Here is a 26,198-nt window from a genome sequence, read left to right as displayed (position 1 = left end):
GCGATCTACATCAACAATCTTGCTACCGTCAACACCAACTTTCTCCCCCTCTATGCAGCGGTGTAACACCTCTTCTCCCCGCTGTAATCTCAACTTAAACATGGTGCTCAACTCCATATATTATTTCCCAATGATCTATGGTTATCCTATGATGTTTGAGTAGATCTGTTTTGTCCTATGGGTTAATCGTGATCTTGGTTGGTATGATTGTATATTTCATTTATGGTGTTGTCCTACGATGCCCTCCGTCTTGCGCAAACGTGAGGGGCCCCTGTTGTAGGGTGTTGCAATATGTTCATGGTTTGCTTATTGTTAGTGTTGCAGGGGTGACAACAGCCTAAACGCGGATAGGTGGGTTATGGCGTATGGGAGTAAAGAGGACTTGATACTTAATTTTATGGTTGGGTTTCACGACCTTAATGATATTTAGTAGTTGCGAATGCTTGCTAGAGTTCCAATCATAAGTGCATATGATCCAAGTAGAGAAAGTATGTTAGCTCATGCCTCTCCCTCATATAAAATTACAAGAATGATTACCGGTACTTGTTATCGATTGCCTAGGGACAAATGACTTTCTTGTTGACAAAAGCTATCCACTTTTACTACCTTGCAATTTATCCATAATTTTATTCTCGCAAAGTACTCGTATTTTTATCCCTGCAAAATAGTTTCATACTTGTTTCCGGTAAAGCAAACGTCAAGTGTGCATAGAGTTGTATCGGTGGCCGATAGAACTTGAGGGAATACTTGTTTTGCCTTTAGCTCCTCGTTGGGTTCGACACTCTTATTTATCGAAGAATGCTACAAACGATCCCCTATACTTGTGGGTTATCAAGCGTCGAGGTGGGTGGTGATAACCCACAAGTATAGGGGATCCCAACAGTTTTCGAGGGTAGAGTATTCAACCCAAATTTATAGATTCGACACAAGGGGAGCCAAAGAATATTTGAAGGTATTAGCAGCTGAGTTGTCAATTCAACCACACCTGGAGATTAATTATCTGCAGCAAGTAATCAGTAGCAAAGTAATATGATAGCTTTGATAGTAGTGACAGCAGTAACAGTAACGGTAACAGTGATAGCAGTAATCTTGTAGCAAGTGTAACAATGATGATAGCATTAGTAACTTAGCAGAACAATATAAGATAAATTCATAGGCATTGGATCGATGACTTGTTGGATGATATTCATCATGAGACAGTTATAACCTAGGGCGATACGGCACTAGCTCCAGTTCATCAATATAATGTAGGCATGTATTCCGTAAATAGTCATACGTGCTTATGGAAAGAACTTGCATGACATCTTTTGTCCTACCCTCCCGTGGCAGCGGGGTCCATATTGGAAACTAAGGGATATTAAGGCCTCCTTTTAATAGAGAACCGAAACAAAGCATTAACACATAGTGAATACATGAACTCCTCAAACTACGGTCATCACCGGAAGAAGTCCCGGTTATTGTCACTCCGGGGTTACCGGATCATAACACGTAGTAGGTGACTATAACTTGCAAGATCGGATCTAGAACATGGATATAATGATGATAACATAAACGGTTCAGATCTGAGTTCATGGCACCCGGGCCCAAAGTGACAAGCATTAAGCATGGCAAAGTCATAGCAACATCAATCTTAGAACATAGTGGATACTAGGGATCAAGCCCTAACAAAACTAACTCGATTACATGATGAGTCTCATCCAACTCCTCACCGACCAGCGAGCCTAAGAAGGAATTACTCACTCCCGGTGGGGAGCATCATGGAATTGGCGATGGAGAAGGGTTGATGATGATGAAGAACGAAGATCCCCCTCTCCGGAGCCCCAAACGGACTCCAGATCTGCCCTCCCGAGGAAGAACAGGGCTTGGCGGCATCTCCCTCTCGTGGATCGTGATAATTCTTTCTCCCTGATTTTTTCTAAAATAATGTGATTTTATAGCGTCGGTTTCAGGGTCAGCGGGGCCACCAGGTGGGGATAACCCACCTGGGCGTGCCAGGAGAGGGGGGCGCGCCCTGGTGGGTTGTGCCCACCCAGGTGCCCCTCTCCGGTAGGTCTTGGCTCCAGAAATTCTTATTTATTATATAAAAATTCCTCGCAAAGTTTTGTTCCATTCCGAGAACTTTTATTTCTGCACAAAAACAACACCATGGTAGTTTTGCTGAAAACAACGTCGGTCCGGGGTTAGTTTCATTCAAATCATACAAGTTAGAGTCCAAAACAAGAGGAAAAGCGTTAGGAAAAGTAGATACGTTGGAGACGTATCAACTCCCCCAAGATTAAACCTTTGCTTGTCCTCAAGCAATTCAGTTGATAAACTGAAAGTGAAAAAGAAAAACTTTTACGAACTCTTTTGCTCTTGTTTGCATAAATAAGCTTAAACAGCACCCAGATTTTCAGGCACATTATAACTAACTAGTCCGACAATAATTCTTAAAGATTATATTAACTCATATCAATGACATAATCAGCTAGCGAGCAATAATAAGGTATCCCAAACGGCAACATGTTGTCAAAACAACCATGATACAATATGACAATAGTGGTATCTCACTAGCCCTTTCTGAGACCGTAAAACATAAATGCAGAGCACCTCCAAAGTTCAAGTAGCGACTAAACATTGTAATTCATGGTAGAAAAGATCCAGTCATGATGCACCCAACATTAGCTACACACAATGCATAAGTCATGACAGCTGTGCTCTCAGGTTCTAGCGCTTGTTTTAGAAGGTGATGACACAACATAAAAGTAAATAGGAAGTCCCTTCGCAGAGGGAAGCAGTGATTTGAGAGGTGTCAGAGCTCAATTTTTTAAAACAGAGGTAAATGATATTTTGAGACATGCACCCTTCTCATTTACTTCATGATCATCAGTTATCAATATCTTCCATGATAGGCATGCTAGTGGCGGTTCCCAAGCGATAAAAGTAAAGGTTTTGGCTCCATTGGGAGTTTTTGTTTGATTATTTAAGAGATTAACTATTTTTCAGTTTGCAGTTTGGGACTGGGCATCCCTATTACGACCCTTTTCTCGTGTGATGGTGAGTGAATAAACACTCGACCTGAGAATAATCCGCTTAGCATGGAAGATACCGACCACCTCCTGTCGTTCCATGAACGATCCAGGCACACAAAAAAGATATTTATTTAGAAGTTTTTAGAGGTGGCACATGCAAATTTACTTAGGACGGCAGGTAATACCGCATATAGGTAGGTATGGTGGACTCATCTGGAATAACTTTGGGTTCAAGGTTTTTTATGCACAAGCAGAATTCCCACTTAGTACAGGCGAAGGCTAGCAATTAGATTGAGAAGCGACCAGCTAGAGAGCAACGACGGTCATAACCCTGCATTATGCATAAGTAACATTGGACACTAGCATGAGTAGGATATGAACACCATGAACATAAATATCATAGAGGCTATGTTGGTTTTGATTAAACTACATGCATGAACATGTGCCAAGTCAAGCCACTCGAACATTCAGAGGAGAATAACATATCATCATACTACATCACAATCATTTTAACGCAATGTTGATATCCAAGATAAATCATTATCCACTCCTAGCTACTTATGCATGGCATGAGAAACTATAATCTCTAATTTCAATTGCAAACTTGTTTAATCATAATGGGTTGAATCATGGGTACTAGGTTAATCATATTTACACAAACATAACAAGTCGAGTTCATACCAGTTTCCTCTGCCATGGCCAGTTCATCGAATATCGTCATTATTGCCTTTCACTTGCACAACAAAACAATATGAAAATAATAATAGTGCAAGAGTGTCGTGGACTAAGCTGGAATCTGCAAGCATTTTATTCAACATGAAGACAAGTTAAAATGTGCTCTTTATTAGTTCAACAATTATTCACATGAGAGCCACTCAACATTTTCATCGTGGTCTTCTCCTTGGTACAACTCCAATAAAAAGAAAAGAAGTTCAGAGAAACACACTGAAATATTTTTGGAGTTTTTGGTTTTCTAAAACAAGTAAATAAAAGGGAAAAGCAAAAACGAGAAAAACTATTTACATGGGAAAGCTCCCAACAAGCAAAAGAAGAACAAGGAAATCTTTTTGGGTTTTTCTTTTTAATATTACTACTAAGCATGCATAGAAAGTAAACTAGCTACAACTATATTTTTTGATTTTTCTAAGGTTTTTCAAACACACAAGAAGAAAGCAAGAAAATAAATGTAAGCATGGATGATACAATGAAAAAGTGTGAACAGCGACAACTGAAAATAAGTGCACATGAATGTAATGTCGGTGAGAACACATACTCCCCCAAGCTTAGGCTTTTGGCCTAACTTGGTAGTCAATCGGTAGCCTGGAGGGTAGTAGGGGTGCTGAGGAGCGGGCATCCACTCATCCCACTGCTGAGGCTCCTCCTGTGCTGCCTCCACAGCAGCCTGAGCGTTCCGGTAGGCGATGATGTTTGCAGGCATGATCTTATATCCGCCCCTGGCAACAGAATCAAACAAAGCAGCAGCAGGCAATGGAATAATATCACGAGTTTCAACGCTAAAGACTAGGTTATAAGGAGTAGGAATGTTAGGATAATCTCGTGCAAGAAAATGATGGTGTTCCATGCCTGCGCGGTCAAGGTAAACCTTGGTCATAGGGTAATCATGAGGGCGTATCTCAACATTAAAGTGAGCCGCCAAATGAGTAGCATAAATCCCACCATGTATTTTACCCTGAGATTTATTAAGATGGAGGCGACGAGCCACAATAGCTCCCAAGCTATAAGTGTTGTCACCCTCTAATGCACGACGTAAAACAACAAGGTCTGGTGAACTAAGTGCACCCACCTTCTCTCTAGCAAGCAAGCATTTTGCAATGAAAAGTGCAAAGTAATGAACAACAGGAAAATGCAAGCCAGCGGCAGTGGTAGCTGACACCCCTCTCTCATCTCCCACTGTCAAAGTGCGATAAAAGGCCTCAAACCCAGCCGGCCTAGGCTCGGCTAAGCTCCCATCAGAAGGGATCATGCATATGTCACAAAATACAGTAAGTGTTATCTGATGGTTTTCAGCATATAAATCAAAGCTCACTTCAGGAGGATTATTCCTAGGAAGGAAAGTAAAACTTTGAACAAAGATGTTTGCAAGGATTTGGTGTTGTTCACACACATCTGCGACGAAGTCGGTGAGGTCGGTATTAGCAGCATATTGTGTGAACTCCTGAAGAATTCCAGCTTCTTCCAGGAATGGGGTGTGCGGCCATTCACATCGTCGTACTTCCGCCAACCTCTGGGGATGAAGATCACTATCAGATGACTCCCCAATAACACCCTTGGAGTTCTTCTTGGAGCCATACTTCCTAAAGATATTCATGGTTTTCCTATGAACAAAATTCTGAAATTTATTAGCCCATAAAATTTTCTCAACAAAACTTCACAAAATTGATACCAACTACTCATAGGGATGCATAGAGGACATAACAAGCATTCAAACTACTTAGAACTCTAACAATTTATCATGCAAGCACATCTACATCAGCACCAAGAGTAACTAATTATTCAAAATATAAACCACTAAAACAAAATCTAATTGGATAAACGGTGGAGTCACATACCAAGCAACAATCCCCCGAAACAGTTTTGGAAACGGAGCTTCAAGCAAAGAGATCGAAATCCGCGGGTTTGAGGGCAAGAACACGGGAGAGAGAGCTATGGAGATTTTTTTTCTGGAGGTGAGTGATGAAGTGGGCTAAAGGGATAAGTGAGGGGGCCCACGTGGGGACCATAACCCACCAAGGCGCGCCTGGGGGTCCTGGCGCGCCCAGGTGGGTTGTGCCCACATGGTGCACCTCCCTCTGATATTATTTGCACCGGAAATTCAGAAATATTCAAAAAAATTGTATTAAATTTTCAGGGCATTCTGAGAACTTTTATTTTTGGGTCATTTTCTATTGCACGGGAAATTCAGAAAATAGCAAAACATGGCATTTTATTTTATTTAACTAATAAAAACAGAAAACAAAAAGTAGGGACAAAAGATAGTGCTTACTAAATTCATCAACTTCATACCGCTAAAAAATGATCTATTAATAAGGTTGATCAGGTCTTATTAACAACCACTTTCGATTAGCATGAAACCCAAGAACTTTCGTAAATCACTAAGTTACCTCAATGGGGATATGCATTTCCCCAACAATAAGCATTTCATACTTCTTTTTAACAATAGGTAGAGGTATTTGAAAACTTCCAATAGTGGTTGTTGGAGATTTTTTAATAACATTAATACCATTCACTTGGAATTGTTTCTCCGGAAAGTGCATTGTATGCTCATTACCATTGATATGAAAAGTGACCTTGCTTTTATTGCAATCAATAACAGCCCTTGTAGTATTCAAGAAGGGTCTACCAAGGATAATCGACATGTTGTCGTCCTCGAGCATCTCAAGTATAACAAAGTCAGTTAATATAGTAACATTAGCAACAACAACGGGCACATCCTCACAAATGTCGATAGGTACGGCAGTTGATTTATCAGCCATTTGCAAAGAAATTTCAGTAGGTGTGAGTTTATTCAAGTCAAGTCCTAAATCACACAAAGCAGTTTTCACATAATTCTTTTTGATAGAGCAAGGTATAGTTGGTATTCCCGGATCTCCAAGTTTTGTAGGCACTCCATCTTTAAAAGCATAATTAGCAAGCATAGTGGAGATTTCAGCTTCCGGTATTTTTCTCTTATTTGTGATGATGTCTTTCATATACTTTGCATAAGGAGGCATTTTCAAGATATCAGTCAAGCGAGTACGCAAAAAGACTGGCCTCAGCATCTTAGCAAAGCGTTCAAATTCTTCATCATCTTTCTTTTTAGTTGACTTGGGTGGAAAAGGCATAGGTTTTTGAACCCACGGTTCTCTTTCTTTACCGTGTTTTCTAGCAATGAAGTCTCTTTTATCATACCTTTTATTCTTAGGTTGTGGGTTATCAAGATCAACAGGTGGTTCTATCTCAACATTATTATCTGGTTCTTTATCATTATTTGGTTGAGATTCTTCATGAACCTCATCATTATCTTTTTCATTATCACTAGGTGAGTGTTCATTAACAGACTGAGCTTCAGCATCAGAGATAGAAGTTTCATTATCATTATCAGGAGGTTTTTCTATTTCAGGTTCACTAGAAGTATGCAAAGTCCTATCATTTTTGTTCTTCTTTTTCTTTCTAGAAGGACTAGGTGCATCATTGTTAACTATTTGTGGATCTTGTTCAATTATTTTTGGGTGTCCCTCAGGATAAAGTGGTTCCTGAGTCATTTTACCCCCTCTAGTTGCAACTCTAATAGCAAAGTCATGTATATTATGATTCATCTCATCAAGTAATTCTCTTTGGGATTTAGCAACTTGTTCTAATTGAGTTTGAACCATAGAAGCATGTTTTCCAACACCTCTAACATCATTTGAAATTCTAAATAACAAGTCACTCAAGCGAGTAATCATATCAGAATTATATTTCAATTGTTTCATAACATTTGCATTGAAGTAATCTTGTTTTCTAAAATAGTTTTCAAACTCATAAAGGCATTGGCTAGGATACATATTGTGAGGATTGTCATTATCATTGAACTTCATTAGAGAATTTACCTCTACCACCTTAGGCAGTGGTGGTGTATTAAGCCCATGTATCTCTTCAATAGGAGGTAAATTTTTAACATCCTCAGCTTTAATACATTTTTCCTTCATAGATTTCTTTGCCTCTTGCATATCTTCAGGACTGAGATATAATATAACCCTCTTCTTTGGAGTGGGTTTAGCTGGTGGTTCAGGAAGAGTCCAATCATCATAATTTTTCAATATGTTATTCAATAATTCTTCAGCTTGTCCAACAGTTCGTTCCCTGAAAACACAACCAGCACAACTATCTAGGAAGTCCCTAGAAGCATCGGTTAGTCCATTATAGAAGATATCAAGTATTTCATTTTTCTTGAGAGGATGATCAGGCAAAGCATTAAGTAACTGGAAAAGCGTCCCCCAAGATTGTGGGAGACTCTCTTCTTTAGTTTGAACAAAGTTAAATATTTCTTGTAAGGCAGCTTGTTTCTTATGAGCAGGAAAATATTTTTCAGAGAAGTAATAAATCATATCCTGGGGACTATGCACAGAACCAGGAGCAAGAGTATTGTACCAAGCTTTAGCATCACCCTTTAATGAGAAAGGAAATAATTTGAGAATAAAGTAGTAGTGATTTTTCTCATCATGAGTAAAAAGGGTGGCTATATCATTCAACTTAGTAAGATGTGCCACAACACTTTCAGTTTCATAACCATGGAACGGATCAGATTCAACCAAAGTAATTAACTCTGGGTCCACAGAGAATTCATAATCCTTATCATCAATAAAGATAGGTGAAGTAGCAAACTTAGGATCACATTTCATTCTAGCATTCAGAGATTTTTCTTTATACTTGTGTAATAATTTCTCTAGATCATCTCTATCCTTACAAGCAAGAATATCTCTAGTTGTTTCTTCACTCATAACATAACCTTCCGGTACCTTAGGCAATTCATATCTAGGAAGCTTAGTTCTAGCAGGTGTTTCAAGAGTTTTAGTTTCAAGTTCATCATCAGATTCAACAACATCATGTTGTATTACTCTAGCAATTTGTTCATCAAGAAATTCACCAAGTGGCACATCATCATTATCAAGCAAGGTACTCGCATCATCATAAGCATCATTCATAGTAGAAGTAGCATCATTAATAACTTGCGACATATTAGAATTAATAGCATGTGGTGGTGTTGCAAGTTTACTCATAACTGAAGGTGAATCTAAAGCAGAACTGGATGGCAGTTTCTTACCTCCCCTCGTACTTGAGGGAAATATCTTAGTCTTAGGATCCTTCAGATTCTTCATAGTGATAATATGATAATAATCCCAAGTGACTTAGAAAATATAGCTATGCTCCCCGGCAACGGCGCCAGAAAAAGGTCTTGATAACCCACAAGTATAGGGGATCGCAACAGTTTTCGAGGATAGAGAATTCAACCTGAATTTATAAATTTGACACAACAGGAGCCATAGAATGTTTGAAGGTATTAGCAGCTGAGTTGTCAATTCAACCACACCTGGAGATTAATTATATACAGCAAGTATTCAGTAGCAAAGTAATATGATACTTTTCATATTAGTGACAACAGTAACAGTAACAGTAACAGTGATAGCAGTAATTTTGTAGCAAGTGTAACAGTGATGATAGAAGTAGTAACTTAGCAGAACAATATAAGATAAATTCGTAGGCATTGGATCGGTGACTTGTTGGGTAATATTCATCATGAGACAGTTATAACCTAGGGCGATACGACACTAGCTCCAGTTCATCAATATAATGTAGGCATGTATTCCGTAAATAGTCATACGTGCTTATGGAAAGAACTTGCATGACATCTTTTGTCCTACCCTCCCATGGCAGCGGGGTCCATATTGGAAACTAAGGGATATTAAGGCCTCCTTTTAATAGAGAACCGAAACAAAGCATTAATACATAGTGAATACATGAACTCCTCAAACTACGGTAATCACCGGAAGAAGTCCCGGTTATTGTCACTCCGGGGTTACCGGATCATAACACGTAGTAGGTGACTATAACTTGCAAGATCGGATCTAGAACATGGATATAATGATGCTAACATAAAAGGTTCAGATCTGAGTTCATGGCACCCGGGCCCAAAGTGACAAGCATTAAGCATGGCAAAGTCATAGCAACATCAATCTTAGAACATAGTGGATACTAGGGATCAAGCCCTAACAAAACTAACTCGATTACATGATGAATCTCATCCAACTCCTCACTGACCAGCGAGCCTACGAAGGAATTACTCACTTCTGGTGGGGAGCATCATGGAATTGGCGATGGAGAAAGGCTGATGATGACGAAGAACGAAGATCCCCCTCTCTGGAGCCCCAAACGGACTCTAGATCTGCCCTCCCGAGGAAGAACAGGGCTTGGCGGGGGCTCCGTCTCGTGGATTGCGATAATTCTTTCTCCCTGATTTTTTTTGAAATAATGTGATTTTATAGCTTCGGTTTTAGGGTCAGCGGGGCCACCAAGTGGGGACAACCCCCCTGGGCGCGCCAGGAGAGGGGGGGCGCCCTAGTGGGTTGTGCCCACCCAGGTGCCCCTCTCCGGTAGGTCTTGGCTCCAGAAATTCTTATTTATTATATAAAAATTACTTGCAAATTTCTGTTCCATTCCGAGAACTTTTATTTCTGCACAAAAACAACACCATGGTAGTTCTAATGAAAACATCGTCAGTCCGGGGTTAGTTTCATTCAAATCATACAAGTTAGAGTCCAAAACAAGAGGAAAAGTGTTAGAAAAAGTAGATACGTTGGAGACGTATCAGGTGGCGAGGATGAGGAGAATGACATCGACGAGTGGAGGAGTGTCTTCCCTAACGACCCCGACGACGGCACCGGCCCGGACTCGGCTCGCGGCACACCGTACCTGACGAGGAAGGATTGGCTCGACCTCTACTTCAACTGAAAGTAGTTTAGCTTAGTTTAAATTTATGTTTTATGTTTGGTTATGCAAAACTATCTATGTTTAGGTTTGAATGCATGCTACTTTCGGTTGAACCTGCTTTGAACTTGATCAAATTGAAGTTTACAACATCAAGTTTAGGGGATCGACCAGAAACGGCCAAAAATTGCTGGAGTATATATATCCACTAAGGGTTTTAGTCCGTTAACTTTTAAAGGATCGGCTAGAGATGGCCTTATGCCTTGTTTATTTCAGTTCTTCACAATGTGATGCTCTATATGCGCAACTATTTGTCGTGTTGTTCAATTTCATCAATAACAGTTTCAACAATACCACTATAAATTACGATATTTGGTTGTTGTTAAGGATGTTGCAGTTAACATGCCTTTTTCTTTTTTTAACAATAACTAGTGTACTTTAGATCTGCACAATACCAGTTTGAATGACTATTTGCTTGTTTTTAAATGTTATGCTTGATGCAGTTAACACACCTTTGCACTTCTTGTTTTTCTTAACTAGCGTGCTTAAGCCAGCACACTGAAGCTATCATTTGTAGATTATGTTGTCTACCATGGATATATTTGGTTGATGTTTAGCCTGTTATGCTTAACATGCCTTTGTATGTACTCATACAGGACAATATTGAGAACAGTGCTATTTTCCATCGAGGTTAGTTTCATCGCATTGCTTATATGTTCACTGTTCAGGATATCGGTAGCTGGTACCATATAGCCTGGGGGCTGATAAGGGATTAATCATCGAATCGGACATTTCACTGAATATATAGGTAACCCATTTATCAGTAGGTTAACTAGGGTCATATTTAATATATCTGAGGCTACATAGCAACATGCATTGTACTGAATGACTAAATATGCAATCCCAGGCTACATAGCAACAAGGAACAGTGTTATCTTAATGTTCTGATGATGTCTAGATATACATGTAATAAAATCTTATATAATGGGATGGAGGGAGTGTTGTACTACATCATTTTGCAATTGTTGTTTAGCTTCTAACATTAACTTGGTGCTTTTAGGTACATATGTCATTGCCAAAGATCCACACTTCGACCCTTTCTGCGTATGGGTCAATGAGAAATTCATGAACCAGCATCAAGTGAGGAAACTGATAAAGATTGTTATTAAAATGGGCCAAAAGATGTCAATCAAACTATTTGATTACACTTTATGCAAGACAACAGTGAACTGCAGGATGGTAAGTAAGAACCCTGTAGCCTTCTGAAAGTGCAACTATCCCTGTGTGGTTTTGGTAATTCCTAACAACATATAGCTCATTGAGCTAATGCTATTTCAAGATAAATATTTCAGGAAAGCTCAATGATTGGCATGGCATGGATTTGAAATGTGGAGCCCTCAAAATGCTAAGGACAAAAGATTGGCTCAAGCTCTAAAGCTCAAGACTCTACATTTTACTTTTAGTGATCCAAGATCACATTGAGTCCATAGGAAAAGTCAATACTATTAAAAGGGGATGAGGTGTTTCTTAATGGGTTACTTGCTCAAAACGCTTAGTGATATGCTCCAAAAACCCTCAACTACTTTCTCATATCCACATATGTCCCAAACCAAAAGTCAAAGTCGGCCCCACCGAAACTTTCTATCTAGCGCCACCGAGTTCATCTGTCATAGCCACTGCCACAAAACCCTAGTCATTTCGGTCTTACCGATAGGGATCTCGGTCTCACCGAGATGGGATTGCAAACTCTCCGTTTCCCTTCGCAACGTTTCAGTCCAACCGAGATGAGCGATCGGTCCCATCGAGTTCGCAATGCAAACTCTCTGTTTCCCTTTCGTAACGTTTCGGTCTCACCGAGATGAGCGAATTGGTCCCACCGAGTTTGCCTGACCAACTCTCTGGTTAGCTTATTACCAAAATCGGTCCCATCGAGTTTGTGTAATCGGTCTCACCGAGATTACGTTATGCCCTAACCCTAATGAAATCGGTCCCACCGAGTTGACATGTCGGTCCCACCGAAAAGCCTAACATTCACATTTTGAACTAAATCGGTCTTGCCGAGTTTCATTATTTGGTCCCACCGAGTTTGGTGATTTGTGTGTATCGGTTAGATTTTGTGTGGAGGCTATATATACCCCTCCACCCACTCTTCATTCGTGGAGAGAGCCATCAGAACATGCCTACACTTCCATCAAACATTTTCTGAGAGAGAACCACCTACTCATGTGTTGAGGTCAAGATATTCCATTCCAACCATATGAATCTTGATCTCTAGCCTTCTCCAAGTTGCTTTCCACTCAAATCATCTTTCCACCAAATCCAAATTTTTGAGAGAGAGTTGAGTGTTGGGGAGACTATCATTTGAAGCACAAGAGCAAGGAGTTCATCATCAACACACCATCTATTACCTTTTGGAGAGTGGTGTCTCCTAGAATGGTTAGGTGTCACTTGGGAGCCTCCGTCAACATTGTGGAGTTGAACCAAGGAGTTTGTACGGGCAAGGAGATCGCCTACTTCGTGAAGATCTACCCTAGTGAGGCAAGTCCTTCGTGGGCGATGGCCATGGTGGGATAGACAAAGTTGCTTCTTCGTGGACCCTTCCTGGGTGGAGCCCTCCGTGGACTCGCAAACCGTTACCCTTCGCGGGTTGAAGTCTCCATCAACGTGGATGTACGATAGCACCACCTATCGAAACCATGCCAAAAATCTCTGTGTCTACATTGCGATTGCTCCCTCCAAACTCCTCCCTTTACCTTAATGTGCAAAGTTTTACATTCCGCTGCTATACTCTTAGACTTGCATGTGTAGGTTGTTTACTTGACAAGTGCTAAGTTGCTAAAATCTGCCAAGACTTCAAATTGGGAAAAGGGTAGATTTTATTTGGCCAAGTAGTCTAATCACACCCCCCCTATAGACATACTTTCGATCCAACAAGTGGTATCAGAGCTTTGGTCTCCATTTTCCTTGATTTCCATAGCTTTTGGTGATCATAGCCTTGGTTTCACAACCTAGGAGAGTATGATGTCTAGCGAGGGAAATTACCACCGTAGAGGTCCTTACTTTGATGGTACTAATTTTGCTAGTTGGAAGCACAAGATGAAAATGCATATGCTTGGACATAACCCCGCCGTTTGGGCTATTGTGTGTATTGGCTTGCAAGGTGAATTCTTTGATGGGAAAGAACCGAACCGTGAAGCTACCGTGGAAGAGTTGAAGATGCTGCAATACAATGCTCAAGCTTGTGATATTCTCTTCAACGGATTGTGCCCCGAAGAATTCAACAAAATCAGCCGTCTTGAGAATGCAAAGGAAATTTGGGATACTTTGATTGATATGCATGAAGGTACCGACTCCGTCAAGCAATCCAAATTGGATGTGCTTCAAAGTCAACTTGACAAGTTCAAAATGAAGGATGGTGAAGGTGTCGCTAAAATGTACTCTAGGCTTGCTCTCATCACAAATGAGGTTGTCGGCTTAGGAAGTGAAGAGATGACCGGTAGATTCATCATCAAGAAGATCCTAAGAGCCTTGGATGGAAAATATGATACCGTGTGCACATTGATCCAAATGATGCCCAATTACAAAGATCTCAAGCCAACGGAAGTCATTGGAAGAATTGTTGCTCATGAGGTTTCACTTAAGGATAAGGAAGAGCTTCACAACAAGTCAAGCGGTGCTTACAAAGCTTCATGTGATGCTCCCACATCATCAAGTGAGAAACAAACCTTCAATGAAGAATTGAGCCTAATGGTGAAGAATTTCAACAAGTTCTACAAGAGTAGAAGCAAAGAAAGAAGTTCCAAGTCAAGGCCCTACAATGACAAAAGATCTTCAAGTCATGAACAAAATTGCTACAATTGTGGAAGACCCGGACACTACTCCAATGAGTGTATGGCTCCCTACAAAAGAAGAGAAGATTCTCCCAAAAGAAGAAGTAGAAGAGAAGAATCACCACCAAGAGAGAGAAGAAGTAGAGGTGATCGTTATGAACGTAGAACCTCTCGGAGAAGCAAGGATTCGGAAAGGAAGGACAAATCATCAAAGAGCTACACAAAACGAAGACATGAAGCTCATGTTGGTGAATGGGTATCCGGCTCCGACTCCGACCATCACTCCGAAAGAAATTATCACTCTGACTCCGAATATACTCAAGATGAAGGTGTTGCCGGTCTAGCACTTGTGTCAACCAACTCCTATGACATATTTGACTCACCAAATGAAGGAATTGGAAGATGCTTCATGGCTAAAGGCCCAAAGGTATCACACCCCGAGTATGTTGATTTCAATAGTGATGAAGATGATTTGCTAGGAGATGATGATTTACTTGTTGACAACTCTAGTTATGAAAACTATGATGAACTTGCTATTAATCATGATAATCAAGATAAAACGAATGACGATGATAAGAAGGAGATTGAGCGTCTAACTATAGAACTAAACACTCTTAAGTTAGCTCATGAAACTGCCTTGGAAGATCATCGAGAACTTTTAAAGACTCATGAGAAGCTACGCTTTGAAAAGCTCAACCTTGAGCAAGAGCATGAGTTCTTAAAAGAAACCAATGATGATCTTCGCAAGAATAGTTCTTCTTACATTGCCAAGCGTTTACTCTTGTCTACTTACATGCCACAAGTAAAATCTAGCAACAAGAGCAAGAAAGATTCTTCATCTAGTAGTAACAATAATCATGCTAAATCCAATGTTGTTGCTTCTAGTAGTTCTCTTGATTCCACTAATGATTCTCTTATCCAAGTTACATTTGAGCAAGAAAATAGCTTATTGAAGGGAATTATAGAGAAGGGTGTTTACAAGAGCCTTGCCGGAAGTAAGCAATTTGAGGAAATTGTACGCAAGCAAGGAAGACACCGGAAGAATCAAGGTGTTGGTTTTGAATAAAAGTTCAATGCCGATGGAGTTGAGTGGGAAGAAGATCAATACCCCAAGACGAAGTTTGTTCCTCAACAAGAGAAGTATGATCCTACTTCTTTCCAAGGAACACAAGCTCAAGATGATCTTCCACCACAAGACCACAGGCAAAAAGGCAAGGACAAGCTTCAAGAGGAGATTGATGCATTTGAAGAAGCTTCCAAGGCCTTGGTCAAGTGGGTTCCCAAGACTACATCAAGTTCTACTACATCAAGTATGACTACAACTGCAAGGATTCCCATCAAGATGGTGTGGATTCTGAAGAAGAAGAAGAGCTAGAGAGTTCTTGAGGGTGACTCCGCCAACGTACTTCACTCATATCTTTTGGCCAGGACATGTGCAAACAACTTCCACATCTTGCACTAGTTCAAGGAGTCACAAACCCTCTTGTTGGTAAGACAAGGGACAAGGTAACCTAAAGCTTTCATGGACATCATAATATATGAACATCACTCTATGTCTATGGATATCCTTGTTTGTTCCTTGTGGGACTAACCCGTGTAGGTATTGAAACTGCAACTCACTCCAATGGATTGCTCCAAACGATCTACATCAACATTGAGCATCCACATCTTCGACACCTACATGAAGTCATCATCGACAAAACCCAAGGTTAGTTCATCCCTCTTAGGGGGGATATCACATCTAGGGGGAGCTTTACTCTAATCAATTGAGCTAAAGAAACTCTAATGGTGTGAACACAACAATGCTTTATGTAAAAGTGGCAACCCCACTTGTGCTTAAATGATGAGTATGACCTATGATTAAATGTTCTCATTTGACTCCTAAGTCAATATACTCATATATAGATGACCTAGTCATCGCCAAATTGCTTGATAGATGCTAGAGTGTTTGTGCATACTTTGTTACATATTTCATTTGCAATTTTATTGTGTGAGCATGTTGATTGCATATTTTACTCATTCGAGGACATCCAGTTGTTGCTTTGATTGTTTGGCTTTTTCTCTTTTGTCAAATGGATGGACAAGAATGCCTAAGAACTCCCTCCAGCTATCTATGCTTTTCTCGTCTCAAACTCTATTCATGCTACATCACAAAGTTCGATCAAGTCAGATTCGAACCACTCTTTGTGCATTTCGATATGACCGAGTCATCCACTTCGGTCACACTGAGTTCACTAAGTTCGACCATCGTGATGCTAGGTGCGAGCCGAGGAACACTGTTGGAGAGACCCCCCTCATAATTTTCCTACATTGGTCGTTTGATTCATATGATAGAATGCTATAGGATTTTTTTCTATGTAATCATGTTTTAATTGGCAATCTAGCATCCACTCCAACTTTTGTTTCACTTCCTTTGATCCTATGAAGAGAGTACTTGCTCTAAATGATGTGCCGCTGCAAGAGACGCCTATATTAATTAACCATGCTCTAAAAAGGTGGACCAGCTTTGGCTGTAGTAGTATTGTACTAGGTTAGTAGGTGACCTTGCGCTTGGATCTTCTCCTCTTCCGGAAGTCGAACAATAATGATGGTATTGTACTACTTCTGGCAATCTGACACCAAATGAACTGCTGCACGTCCACCGCTTGTAAGCAAAAGTTTCTCCTCGTGCTGCGAGCCACCGCGCACGCGTTGGCGAGGGAGAAGGCGTAGTAAGCAAGCTTCTCGTCATTCTGTGAATTGACGGGTGTGACGCCCCCGATTTAATCGTACACTAATCATCCACGCACAAGGCACAAAGGATTCTCGGAACAACGGAGAGTACTAGTGGTATCTTGTAATAACAAGAGCAACTAGGGATGAAGGTACAAGCGGCAAGGATGTTATTCAGGGGGGATTATCAATGGTCAGGAACTGCAAGGCAGTTGGCACAGGGTCTCGAGAAACATCGAGGAGAATCCGCAAAATCTTCTAGCGAAGCAAGCGATCATCGATAATGTCGGGGCTCTCCGGGAGGAGTGGGTACGAGAACCTAATGTTAGAGTTAGTAAAATGTTTAACCCGAATAGAAGAGAGATCAGAATCCCAGAGTATAGACGAGGAGTAAAAAATCCTAATACCACCCAATGGCGGCGTGGGCCCGTAAGACACACAGCCAATGTTAGTAAAAGTTTTTCAGTGACTAGACTCAACTTCGGCCAAGGAGTTGGAAAGGGGGCTACCTACAGGCAGTCGGCTCTGATACCAACTTGTGACGCCCCCGATTTAATCGTACACTAATCATGCACGCAAACGTGTACGATCAAGATCAGGGACTCATGGGAAGATATCACAACATAACTCTAAAACATAAATAAGTCATACAAGCATCATAATACAAGCCAGGGGCCTCGAGGGCTCGAATACAAGTGCTGGATCATAGACGAGTCAGTGGAAGCAACAATATCTGAGTACAGACATAAGTTAAACAAGTCTGCCTTAAGAAGGCTAGCACAAACTGGGATACAGATCGAAAGAGGCGCAGGCCTCCTGCTTGGGATCCTCCTAAACTACTCCTGGTCGTCGTCAGCGGCCTGAACGTAGTAGTAGGCACCTCCGGTGTAGTAGGAGTCGTCGTCGACGGTGGCGTCTGGCTCCTGGGCTCCGGCATCTGGTTGCGACAACCAGAGAGAAAGGAAAGGGGGAAAAGGGAGAGAAAAGCAACCGTGAGTACTCATCCAAAGTACTCGCAAGCAAGGAGCTACACTACATATGCATGGGTATATGTGTAAAGGGCCATATCGGTGGACTGAACTGCAGAATGCCAGAATAGGAGGGGGATAGCTAATCCTGTCGAAGACTACGCTTCTGGCCACCTCCATCTTGCAGCATGTAGAAGAGAGTAGATTGTAAGTTCACCAAGTAGCATCGCATAGCATAAACCTACCCGGCGACCCCCTCCTCGTCGCCCTGTTAGAGAGCGATCACCGGGTTATATCTGGCACTTGGAAGGGTGTGTTTTATTAAGTATCCGGTTCTAGTTGTCATAAGGTCAAGGTACAACTCCGGGTCGTCCTTTTACCGAGGGACACGGCAATTCGAATAGATAAACTTCCCTGCAGGGGTGCACCACATAACCCAACACGCTCGATCCCATATGGCCGGACACACTTTTTTGGGTCATGCCCGGCCGCGGAAGATCAACACGTCGCAGCCCTACCTAGGCACAACAGAGAGGTCAGCACGTCGGTCTAAATCCTATGGCGCAGGGGTCTGGGTCCATCGCCCATTGCACACCTGCACGTTGCGAGGGTGGCCGGAAGCAGACCTGGCCTAGCAGGGTTCCAGTCCAATCCGGCGCGCGCCGCTCAGTCGCTGACGTCACGAAGGCTTCGACTGATACCACGACGTCGAGTGCCCATAACTGTTCCCGCGTAGTTGGTTAGTGCGTATAGACCAAATGGCCAGACTCAGATCAAATACCAAGATCTCGTTAAGCGTGTTAATTGATGTAACCGCGGACACCGACCAGGGCCAGGCCGACCTCTCACCTAGGTAGTCTCAACCTGCCCTGTCGCTCCGCCACAAAGATCCACCCAGAGGGCCATCGAGACAAAGATCCTTTCAGCCCCCAATCCGTGAATCACTCGCGGGTACTCCTCGAGCCGACCCGACTTTAGTCACCACATGTATCATGTATAAAGTATATAAGTATATACCCGTGATCACCTCCCAAGTGATCACGGCCCGATAGTATAGCACAGCAGACGGACAAGAATGTAGGGCCACTGATGGAAAACTAGCATCCCATACTAAGCATGTAGGATTGCAGGTAAAGGTAACAACAGTGGTGGCAAAGACAGGCTATGCAGCAGAATAGGATTAACGGAAAGCAGTAACATGCTACACTACTCTAATGCAAGAGTAGGCGATATCTGGTGATCAAGGGGGGCTTGCCTGGTTGCTCTGGCAAGGAGGGGTCGTCGTCGACGTAGTCGATCACAGGGGCGGCATCGGTCTCGGGGTCTAACGAAGAGAAGAGGGGGAAGAAACAGTAAATACAGAGCAAACAGATGCATGACAGGAAATAAGAAGCGCTAGGGGTGCTCTAATGTAATACTACGGATACCGGCGAAGGGGGAAACATCCAGGAAAGTTTTCCCGAAGTCCGGCATTTTCGGACAGATGAAACAGAGGGGAAAAGTTGTAGGTTCGTTATGCTAGGGGCGTGTGACAGACGAACGGACTGCGTATTCAGATTCGTCTCGTCGTTCTGAGCAACTTTTATGTATAAACCTTTTTCATCCGAGTTATGGATTATTTTCTATGAATTTCTAAAGTTTTATCAATATTCTAGATTTTTTTTTAAATTACTTTTAATGCGAGTTGACCAAGTCAAAATGACTAGTCAAAAGGAGAGCTATGGCCCACATGTCATGGACTATTTACCTAAACAATTAAATAAACCTAACTTATTTAATGGGGCCTACATGTCATCTACTACTAGACTAACTTACCACTAAATTAATTTCCTATCTAAACTAGTCCTAGTTAATCCTAGCCTAATTAAACCAGGGGCCGGCCGATGGCACAAACCAGCCGTGGCTGTGCACACATACGCAAAAACACACAAGGCCAAGGCCCGGCCATGGCAAGCAGCGGCAGCGGCTTCACTAGGAGCAGAAAGCGGGCGCCCGCCACAGCAGCAACTAAGCAGCGCGCCACGGGAGGCAGTAGCAGCTGCAAGACAAGCAGCGGCAGCAGTTCTAGCAGCAGCAACAACATCAGGCAGGGAGCAGCGGCATGTGCAGCCGCAGGAGCAGCAGCAAGCAGTAGAGCAACGGCAATGCAGCAACAAAGCATCAGCAGAGTAGCGGCAAAGTAGCAGCCGAGCAGCAGGGACCGCGGCCTCACGTAGGCAGGCGCGGGCGATCCAGGAGTGGCGCGTACGGGGCGTGGCAGTGGGGCGGGGTGAGCGGGCGCGGGCGCGAGCGCCGGCCATGGCGGCCGAAGCACTGGGACGGCGATACGGCGACGAAGCAAAGGGTTAGTAGGGGGAATGGAGGAGCAGCTCACGGGGAGGTCGTAGACGAGCTCGAGATGGCCGGGGAGGCCCGGTGGTGGAGATCGATGGCGGGGACGTGCGGCGACTGTGGCGGGAAGAAGGGGCGATGGCGAGGCTACGCGGCGTCCTAGCTTGGGCTGGCCCCCGGGGCGAACGAAGGAGAGGGTGGCGCTCCTCCTGGACGACATCCCGCTCGCCGGGGAGGCCAGTGGTCGCGAGGATAGCGACGGAGCATCGACGACATCTCGGGAGCGAGGAAACAGAGAGGGAGAGGACAAGCGAGAGGATAAGTGAGGGCTAGGGTTTGTCTACAGGGCCGGGAGCGATCTTATCCTCGTCGAGGATGCATCGGATGGTCGACACGGCGGCAAAAACAGCCAGGGCGGCGTGGATGTGCTCCACGCACAGGTTCTCTTCCTAGTGTACGTGAGGACGAGCATAAGGGAGAGATGGGCTAGGCCTAGGTACTGTATCACTCGAGCCCAAGTGCATAGTGCACCATTTTCTCTTATTCTATTTCTGCTTTTGCCTTTTGCTACTGGTTCTATTTAAATGAGCTAGCAAAGAATATTTGTTAGCTGTGAAACTTTGCACATTTTTCTTTGCAAACACATATCTTTTTTTCATCATTGATTTTTTGGTACATGTAAATACATCACCAAAATTTTGACTATAAAAGCAAGACCAAAGAAAACAAGAACCACAAGAATACATTTAGAAGATATCCAATTTCCATAACTGCTCCTGTAAGTTGGATTAGTGCCTTCTCGATGCATTCATTGTTGATCTGCGGAGGCTCGATCTTGCGTGCTTATTTCTTCTTCGAGTGTAAAGAAGTAGACGTGTCTAGCCTCTATTCTATCAATAAGTGCACTAGTCTCATCTCTAGCCTCTATGCTAGCTAAAACTGCTAGAACATCTACTAAATTGCGCTCTATCAATATATCGCTGTACTCTTCTTCCCAATACCAACACTTGCATCCATTCTACACAATAAAATTATAAGTTAGCACAACTAGTCTAATCCGAGAGCACAGCCGAAGATTTCGTCGAGTTCTTCCTCCTTTTGCCGACACGTGGGACATCCAGCATCCAGGTCGTGTCATGCAAGAAAATAGAGTGGTAGTTGAAGCCACGTGATGTGCATCTTGGGTTAAACTGCAAATAGAATCTTAGTACTCTTGAGTAACTCCAAAAGCGGGCACCGAAGATCTTTATTGGATTTGTTTTTCATCACCAACACGTCGAGGTGAAAGATGTGCAGGTTCAGTGGGTCCTCTTGTATTTTCACTGACATGTGGGACCGCATATGAGCAAACAGACGATGGGCTCCGCGCGTCTGCTGGCTGGCTGAGAAGAGAGATAGAGGAGGGCTGAGCACGGACTCCAGGAAATTTGTTCTACGTAACCAGCACCTCGATATAGTGGGGTGGCATGGGCCATAACTAGCATTCATGTCTAGCAGTACGGCACACGCCACCCACATGAGTCCCATCCGACACCAATTTTCTTGGAGTCCGTGCTACAGCCATCTCTTCTCCCTCCTGTTTTCTCAGCCATCACGCGGTGGGCGGGGTGGGGGTTTGCCGATAGTCGGTTTGCTCAACTGCGGTCCCACTTGTAAGTGAAAATGCAACACAGCATGCATTCCCCCTTGAGCGGCGTGCCGGACCAACCGTGTGGGGGTGTGACGCGAACACGGCAGGCTTTTCCTTTTGAACTTGTAACTTGTAAAATTTGGTTCTGCTCCATGGCGCGACCGATAGATAGAAATAACGATTTTCCCCAGAGTAATGAGAAGTTTGGTTCTGGCGCGGTTCATGCATGGAGTACGTAGGAAAATTATGAAGTTGATGTGAAAGGTAAGATAATTACTAGTAGTACCATATACTACTACATGGATTTGACGGAAAGATAAAGATACATACGGATCCATCAACGACATCCTCACGCCCTAGTGCACCGGGTCACCAACCAACGTGTGAGGAGCAGCGGTGTTGGCGGCAAGCTCAACGTGCTTCTGAACAATGTCGTCCAAGATTGCCCTGCGGTCCAAGAAGGCCAGCGTCCTATCGTCCTCCTCTTGCATGTAGTAGTCCTTGTGGACGATTTGAGCGTAGACGTGGGTGATCATGTCGATGGTGTCTTGCTACGCCAGGCGCTGTGCGGCGAGCGTGACCTCGAGGTGGACATTCTCCGGCGCGACGGCGGGCAGTCGCAGGGCCACCAGTGCGTCGAAGAGGTTGTCACCATAGAGGCCGTTGTGGGTGGTAGGCATCGCAGAGCCTGGGCGCATGGGCTGGAGGCGTACGTCAACGTCGTCCACGAGCTTCTAGACGACGGTGAACTTGTACAGGAAGCCGACGAGGACCTCATCGAACAAGGAGACGAAGCTGTCGTCCAAGCGGCCCCTCGCCCTGGTGGCCTCAAGCACTACCTGGAGACGTTCCTCGTGCCGGGCCGCAGGACATCGTGGACCATCTGGCACAGCCGGCTGATGCTCGCGCTCATCGCCTCCATGGGTCTAGCTTCTAGTCAACTGATCTTGCGATTGGAGCGATCACTCTTGCCCTTGGGTGCGTAGGTGCGTAGGATTTCGTAGATTGGACTTGCGGGAGCCTTTATATGAGAAGTGCAGACTGCGTTGAATTCACGTGTGTGTTGGCCGTCTACTCCTCGCCCCTCTACTACACCTGCCTTTGGCTATATGACAGGTTGGCCAACCACCCATTGGGCCCACGTGTCATACACCCAAAGGCAGGTGCAGTAAGTCAATGAAGCTTCATCCCCCTCCGTGCCCGTGCATGCTTTCAATGATTTGAGACTACCAAACATCACATGCAGTGGTTAGTTCATTGCATGTAACCCTATTAAGTAGCAAAGGGACATTAAGTTATCTCGCCGATAGGAATAAAACAATACACCATGTATTTATTTACGGAGGGAGTAGTACAATTTTTGTGACATGCATTACTATATATTGCTAGTCGAATACTAAATCCAGATGGACGTGGTAGTACTACTAAATCCAGACTGTGGTGCTAGTACTAGTAGTAGTAGTACTACCAATGTAGTAGCACTGTACTACCTGTTGGTCAAATTATTACGTGCTGCTCCTCACAGTGAAGTGACAAGACCCTACGCCGGAGATGACGCATATATACTTGTGCATCCAAAAACCTTTAACCCCGTTTTGCCATGAGAGTCCACTATATATACCTATGGATTGAGTAAGATCCTTCAAGTAAGTTGTCATCGGTGCAAGCAATAAAAATTGCTCTCTAAATATGTATTATCTTTTAGTGTGAGGAAAATAAGCTTTATACGAACTTGTGATGTGGAAGAAATAAAAGCGACGGACTGCATAATAAAGTTCTCTATCACAAGCGGCAATATAAAGTAACGTTCCTTTGCATTAAAATTTCGTGCATCCAAGCAAAAAGCGCATGACCACCTCTGCTTCCCTCTGCGAAGGGCCTATCTTTTATTTTACCTTCTAGATTTATGCAAGAGTCATGGTGATCTTCACCCTTCCTTTTTATATTTTCTCTCTTTGGCAAGCACTATATGTTGGGGAGAGATCCAGACAAATATATCCACTCGGATGTAGGTGATCATAAACTATTATTGCTGACATTACCCTTGAGGTAAATGGTTGAGAGGCGAAACTATAAGCCCCTATCTTTCTGTGTGTCTGATTGAGGCTTTGATCTCATAAATATCGCGTGAGTGTTAGTAATTCTGAAAGACTAAAAGAAGGTCGAGTGTGTGGACTTGCTAAATAAAAGCTCTTACATTGACTCCTTCCGATATTATGATAAATTGCAATTGCCTCAGTGACCGAGATCATAGTTTGTTGATTTTTAATAAAGTTTTTGGTTCATACTTTATTTTGTGAACGAATTATCACTTTAGCATGAGAAGTTATATGACAATATGTTGTTGTTCTAAACATGATCATGATGCCTTCATGTTTGTATTTTATTTTTATCGACACCTCTGTATCTAAACATGTGCCATGATTTCAGATCTGAACCTAAACTTGGGATCAAGCCCTAACAAAACTAACTCGATTACATGATAAATCTCATCCAACCCATCGTCGTCCAGCAAGTCTACGAAGGAATTACTCACTTCCGACGGTGAGCATCATCAAATTGGCGGTGAAGGAAGGTTGATGATGATGACGGTGTCGGATCCCCTCTCCGGAGCCTCGAACGGACTCCAAATCAGCCCTCCCGATGAAGAATAGGAGGTCGTGTCGGCTCCGTATTGTAAAACGCGATGAATCCTTCTCTCGGGTTTTTTCCCTTGGTGAATAGGTATATATGGAGTTGGAGTTAGGGTTGCCGGAGGTCCAGGGGGCCCACCAGCTCGTAGGGCGCGCCCGTGAACTTGTGGCTCCTGGGTGGGCCCCCTCTGGTATATTCTTCTGCCAGTATTTTTTATATATTCTATAAAAAATCTCTATAAATTTTTCAAGTCAATCTAAGAACTTTGATTTCTGCACAAAAACAACACTATGGCAATTCTGCTGAAAACAACGTCAGTCCGAGTTAGTTTCATTCAAATCATGCAAATTAGAGTCCAAAACAAGAGCAAAAGTGTTTGGAAAAGTAGATATGATGGAGACGTATCAACTGTTCATCCACGGACTACTGTTCATCCAACCTCCACCAGCTATTGTTCAACCAGCCTCCATGGAGTCTTGTTCATCCACTCCCCCACCAGCTGGGGTGTGTGGCGGCCTACTCAAGGTCATGTTCATCTAGCGGCAACCGCCTACTACCACGGGGTTCTGTTCATCCTGCGGTAACGCCTACACACGGCCAGGGTCCTGTTCATCCAGCCCCCACCGGGAACCCTTCAACCACAACCGACCAACCGGCTGGACTCACCATGTCTTCACTCATTCTGCGTATTACGCGCGCGGCAGCAAACATGCACTATTCATCCAGAGGCAACCCAGCCAGCTAGCTACATCTCGCAGGGGGGTCGATCGGCTTCAGTAAGCAGCAGCAGCGATCGATCGGGTTCAGTTAGCAGCGAAGGAGTCGGTCAGGTTTAGTTAGCAGCGAAGGGATCAATTGATCGGCTTCAATATGTAGCAGTGCGATCGCTCGGGTTCAGTAAGCGAACGCCTCTCGCTCGGGTTCAGTTATAGCGACACTGCTCGCACTACATGCGTGTACGAGAAAGAAACGCGTAGACCACACTGCATCGCTCAGCCCCGACCGCCCATCATAATCGGGAACTCCGCGAAAATTTCCTCACCCTCACTTCTATCATGATTTTTTATGTCATGGACGGCCCAAAGAATGTCATGCAGGTGCGTCCCCGGCCCGCCCAGGACGAAAAGCCCATTTTCTATCATGATTTTTTGTCACAGAAGTAGGAGCCCACCACATCTATGAGGAAACATGTTTTTGTCACAATTATCGTCATAGAAGTGTCATAACCATGACAGGAAAAAAATCGTTCAAGCCATAATGTCACGAATGTGTCTTTTTTTGTAGTGCATCTGTTGCATGGCAATCCCTAATCCTGTCATTAACATCAATTGATGGGCATCTCCATAGCTAGTTGATTAGCCTCGTCGGTGTGAGACTTTCTCCTTTTTTTCTTCTCCACATCTCTACCACCATATTCTATTCCACCCATAGTGCTATATCCATGGCCTGCATTCATATATTGCGTGCGGGTTGAAAAAGCTGAAGCGTGTTAAAAAATATGAACCAATTGCTTGGCTGACACCGGGGTAGTGCATGATTTATACTTTGTGTTAAGAAGATGGAGCATGACAAGGCTATGATTTTGTAGGGATAATGTTCTTTAGCATTTTTATTTTGA

Source organism: Triticum aestivum, chromosome 1D (assembly GCF_018294505.1).
Source record: "Triticum aestivum cultivar Chinese Spring chromosome 1D, IWGSC CS RefSeq v2.1, whole genome shotgun sequence".
NCBI lineage: Eukaryota > Viridiplantae > Streptophyta > Magnoliopsida > Poales > Poaceae > Triticum > Triticum aestivum.
This window is presented reverse-complemented; position numbering follows the sequence as displayed.